This window comes from Aphidius gifuensis, linkage group LG5 (genome assembly GCF_014905175.1).
Source record: "Aphidius gifuensis isolate YNYX2018 linkage group LG5, ASM1490517v1, whole genome shotgun sequence".
NCBI classification, from domain to species: Eukaryota; Metazoa; Arthropoda; class Insecta; order Hymenoptera; family Braconidae; genus Aphidius; species Aphidius gifuensis.
In genome coordinates, this window is record NC_057792.1 from 9862831 (window position 1) to 9868753 (window position 5923).

The 5923-nt window shown below is 29.8% G+C and overlaps 1 non-coding gene and 1 pseudogene across 1 annotated transcript; both read right to left on the reverse strand.

Moving 5' to 3' along the window:
* Positions 1 to 1782: 1782 nt before the first annotated feature.
* Positions 1783 to 3407, reverse strand: LOC122857562 (annotated as a pseudogene).
* Positions 3408 to 5049: 1642 nt separating this feature from the next.
* On the reverse strand, positions 5050 to 5121 carry Trnas-gga. The gene has a single exon. It is a non-coding gene; the product is annotated as a tRNA-Ser (tRNA).
* Positions 5122 to 5923: the final 802 nt, after the last annotated feature.

Sequence of the window (5923 nt, forward strand, 5' to 3'; positions counted from 1 at the left end):
TACGAATGAGATGGTAAAAAAATAAAGCAATACGTATAAGGCTCAGAAAATCCAAAGCACTACGTATGAGGCTTTGAAAAATTGAAACAATACGTATGGGGTCTAAAAAAATCTAAATCAATACGGAAGAGGCTTCAAAGAATCAAAACATTACGTATGGGGTCCAAAAAAATCTTAATCAATTCGTATGAGGATAAGAAGAATTAAAGCAATACGTATAGGGTTGAATAATATTAAAGCGATACGTATAGGATGGTAAAGAAATAAAGCAATAGGTATAAGGTCAAAAAAAATTAAAGCAATACTTATGAGCTTAAAATAATTAAAGCAATCCAGATGGCGTTGAAAAAAATTAAAGCAATACGTATGGGATGGTAAAATAATGAAGCAATACGTATGGGGTCAAAAATATATTGGTAAATCTTATATTGCTTGTCCTTGGAATTTTTGTCATTTATTTAACAAATAAAATTGAATTAATACATTATAATAAATTAAAATACTAAAAACAAGCAGTGGCCAAGAAAAAAATGAAGCTAAGTAATTGATGTTGCTTACCACATAATTCTTTTGGCTGCATTAATTTTTCAGCTTTATCTTTTCCATTATGATTTTTCAAAAATTTAGTTAAATCTTGTCTGAAATTTATCAATACATTAGCTCCACAATTTTTCAATAATCACATCAGCAACTGGTGGTATTGGATCAAATGGTTGAAGTTTTGTATTACTATAATCACGTTTTAATGTATTTTTAACTTGATGAATTTTATCATGTACATCTAGCATAAATTAATAAAAATGTACACGTTCCTTTTTCTCAATCTGTAAACAATGATATTTATTAATTATTTATTTATTTATTTATTTAACATGCCTCTGACTAAAGCCAATAGGCCAAGTATACAATTTGGTAAATTAAATCAATCAATACAGTAGAAAATCATCAAACATAAATCAAACATCTAAGAAAGCTTTAAAGATATGTTGTCTCTTTCTAAATATAGCAAATATACATATGAATTGTTTTGAAATGACTCTATTGAAGGTGATAATTTTATGGAAACTGGTTAATTGTTCCAAGAAGTAGGACCAACAACTTGTAATAAATTAATATAAGGTCTAGATTTAAACTTAGCAAATGGTACAGCTAAGTTATTCGAAGAATCATCACTTCTAAGATGAATTTCCATATCATCTTCCATTTTTTTTATTTTAAATAGATCATTTAGAAGAACATCACTTGAAGATAGTAAGTGTTTTGTAGATAATACAATTGACAAAATAAGACCTTCTACTTATTAAAGAAAGTCAACCAAGTTTTAAAATTAATGGCGAGATGTGCTCTCTATAACTTGTATTTTCAATAAATCTTACTGCTGAATTAAAGGCACGTTGCAGTCTTTGATGTTGTTGTAATGTACAACACGCATTTGATATTCATCCTCAATAAGTTGTTTATTTTTTATATTTTTTTTTAAAACTTCAATTGGACTATTATTTTTTTTTATGTCAACATTGGCATCACATGTAATTGAAATAAAATTTATTTGGAATGATTTTTTTAATAAAAAATTATTTATTTAACATTAAATTTTCCTTAACCATTGCTTACCCTTGGTATTTTTTTTTTATTAAAATGTATTGCTTTAATTTCATTTGTTAAATAAATAATGTATATTATTGAGTTGGATTATTTTTTTACAACATAAAGGAATACTCCAACTGAGCCACACAAATAAAAAAAAATGTAAACAAAAACACCATGTGACTTTGGGTGCGTTCCGTAGGGGGACCGCGGTCCTTTTTGGCCATAATCAGAGTGGATCCATAAAAATTAAAAATCTCCCTAGGAATCCCTAAAAAACAACCAGTCTCATGTATACTCTTTTTTACACCTTTCTATGCATGTATTGTTAATGTTGTGGATGTGGTGCTTACTGAATTTTGTACTGAATAAAATTATTAAAACAATAAATTTGTTAATAACAGTTAACAAAATGAAAAGAAAAATTCCACTGCAAACACATTATCTATTGACTGATGTAATGTTCTTGTTGAAAATGAACAGCAACATCAGCCAGTTTAAGATCTTGAAAGATAACAAAAATATGAGTGCTGTCCTAACCTTACATTTGAGTTATGATAGGTTTTGAAGCATTAACTTTGAAAAGAAATACAATTTACAGGCTAAATAATTGAGATAACAACAATATACACCTACTATTTTAATTGACAATTTTTTTTTTGATGCCAAATTATTTTTTTCTTTATTATATGTTAATCATATTTTTCGATGTTTACGTTTTCTTATGTTTGTTTACGTTTTCTAATACATAGCAGTGCTGACACTACAACGAAATTAAATTCACCATGATAAACCACGCCTATTTTTGGTGGTAAACCACCCTTTGGATCTTGATGAGACTAGCGCCGTCAGTGGCGATAATGTGTACTGACTTGCTACATTCCGTGAGCTTCAACAGCTCTCTATGCTTATTGCTTATACACAGTGTGACGTCACAGATTACCCTCCTTATAAATCTCCATGGCCTTAACAGATAAAATTTAACACGCCCCAACAAACGTTACCAGATCTTTTTTTAATAATGAATTTTATTTTGATTATTTACTGCAGTATGGCAAAGTGATTATTGCTGTCTTACATTTATATTGGGATAAATACCTAAGGTATCATGAAGTGTACATACTTCTCTACGTTAATATATTCATCTTCATCATCACGTGGAGTCATTCTACAACAAATATTATGCAATACAGCTACAGCAACAATAATAAGTGTACGATCAACTCGACGAAATCGTGATTAATTTAAAATGTGAAAACGATTAGACCAAATACCGAAACAGCGTTCAATAGGGTTCCGTGTCCTAATTATCGACTCATTTTATAAATTTTCAGCAGGTGTTTGTGGATTTTGTAAAAGTGTTAAAATGTAAGACGAGATTGCATAATCACTGTCACCAACAAGCAATGCATCTCCATCTTCCTGCTTCAAAATTTGCATAAATATTTGAGTTTAGAAAAATTGTAGAATCATGAACTGATCCTGGCCATCTTGCTACGATATCGATAATCTCAAGATCGGCGTTCCAAACAACTTGTACATTTATTGAAAAAAAACCTTTTCTATTCCGGTACAATTCTGCATCGTTTCCACCTAATTATTATTATTTTTTTTATTTATTTATTTGTTTATTTATTTATTTATCTATTTATTGATTCAATTTATTTAATGAGAAAAAATTCACCAAATGATTTTACTCGAACTTGTTTACAATCAATGGCTCCTACGATACCAGGTAAAGCTGCTTTTCGGAAAAACTTTTCTTGTGCTATACGTATTTCTTCAAGTGTTGATGGAAATTGTATAAATTCACTCAAAAAAAACTCAATTGTTTAAACAATTAAAGTGTAAGATCTAAAAAATATTTTATAAAAAATTCTAGGAGCTGTTAACTCAAACGTTTGCTTCCTTCGGACTTACGGTAAGCTTTTCAGTTCGAGAGAATGTACTTTTGGTATTCTCGAAAAAACATAAACTCAATACTCTATTTCCATTTTTTTTTATTTTTTGCCATTATTTAATTTCGATAATCAATTTTTTGAGTTACCAGATAGTTCTCGTCCGAATAAATGTTATCTTGTTGTATCACTATTGATATTAATGTTTGTGTTAGAATTGTCGTTTTCATTTAGTTGCGGAGTAGGCTGCGGTTGTAACAATTGATTTGTATGATATTGAAAAGGAGACATAACTGGAGTGTAACCTGTATTTTGCAGAGTTTCAACAGATTCCGAGGGGCTGTATGCATTTCGTTGTCCAACTACATTCGCAGATAAAGGCTGAACTTGCTGACCGACTCTCGTAGGAAAAGTATTGGATAGCCCGATAAAGCGTTGCTGATAGCCAGGTCCTAACATGTTTGGATACGATTGAAGATATCTAGGATTATAACCTTGATTAAGTTCGTGAGTCATTAATATTCCTTGTTCCATCCTATTTGTTAACAAGTTAGGTTCGCTCCGAACTTCAAATCCTCGTTGGACGCTAGCAAGTCCCATTGAAGGATTCGGATCAACATTACAACAACTCAGAAGTTCCAATGGTAAAGAAGATAGTGAAGGTGCACAGGCGCACAATGAAGATGATAATCCAGACAAACCAGATGAATCTACTGCTTCTCTGTTCGATACAGGTTGCACCACTAACTGGCCAAGACATCCAACTAACAACTGAAATTATCAATTCAATGTTATAAATATGCAAAAATAACATTAGAGATCATTCGAGTTCTAAATATAAAGTGAATAAAAATCATCAAAAAATCAGTTAAAATTACCTGGAGTAGAAGAACTGAGATCAACATAGCAACGAAATGTGATTTAATTGTTCAAGTGTATATGTCTACTGATTTTTAACTGTTTATAGTAGTTGCTTTTATACAGGCTATGTATCTCAAGATAAGACCGAAACAAATTTATCAGCTCTCACGTTCGAAAAATCAAAGTATGAAAACGAGCAATAAATTTTTGTCCTTCTTCGTTATAACATAAATCTAATTGTGCCATAATTCATTACCTTTCATACTTTTCATTTATACATTGGTAGTTTAAATTGTTTCATTTTTTGGCTGTAAATAATATAAAACAATGCTGTCAACAATCAGATATACAGAGTAATCATTGAGCGTGGTTACTATAATGTCAATAGTGAATAATATACTGTGATACGTCAAAAGCATCTAGAATCTTTTTTATATCGTATAAGTTTATAATTATCTATAAAAAAAAAAAAAATTAATTGCAACCTGTAATTCATTAACGCCATAGAAATTGAAAACAATTCAATAGAAACTTAGTTGCACATTTACACTTGGTTAATAAACAATTAATAAACGTATCACGAAGCGTATCCAATTAAATAATTCATCATCATCATCATCATCATCATCATCATCATCATCATCATCATCATCATCATCATCATCATTTTGAAAAAAACCAGAAACTTAGAAAAATAACGAAGTTCCCCCGCCGGGAATCGAACCCGGGTCTTTTGCTTTCCGGGCAAATGCCTTGACCACTAGACCACGAGGGTTCTTATTTTTTCTAAGTTTCATCGATTAACTCCGACGTCCGTCTATGCGTCAATTCATTTTTTGAAAAAAATTATTATTATTATTATTATTATTATTATTATTATTATTATTATTGGCCTGAAGGGCACGACTGAAATACCTGTAATCCTGAGAAAATTTCCTATAAGAAACCAACAAAAAAACATGTTGTCTCGGATATCGGAATATCCCCCCATATGATACTGAGTTTATACTAACCTACCAATTTTTTTTTCTTTCATAAAGGCTTAAGTGGGCCCCCTACAATAATAAAAAGAAAATTAAGACGCTCTCGACCTACCAATATTTTATATTAATAAATAGGGGCCCAAGAGCGCCCTCTACAATAATAAAAGAATATATTTAGACGCTCTTGAGATAAAATTTACATTTTTAAAGTTAAATTTGGTGACAAATTATAAAAAAAGATAAATATTACGTTTTTTGCAATTAATTATGAGAAAACGCAAAAATTATCTTTTTGAAAGCTAAAAACCAATAAGCTAATATTTACAATAGAGAAAGATAAAAACTAATGTTTTCATAGTAAATAAAAACTTTGACATTGACCATGTTGAAACGTAAAAAAAAGTTGTAGAGAGATGAATGAAAACTTTCGAAAAGATAAAAAAAATCTTTCGATGAATACGAGGAAATGGATTTTTTCAGTATTAGGTATATAAATCGAGGCATGAATGTATATAAAAAAGATAGAACGATTTGAATTGTTCAATAATTGAAATCTAACCTAATTTTCGAAATTTTGAAATTTATTTCAGTTGA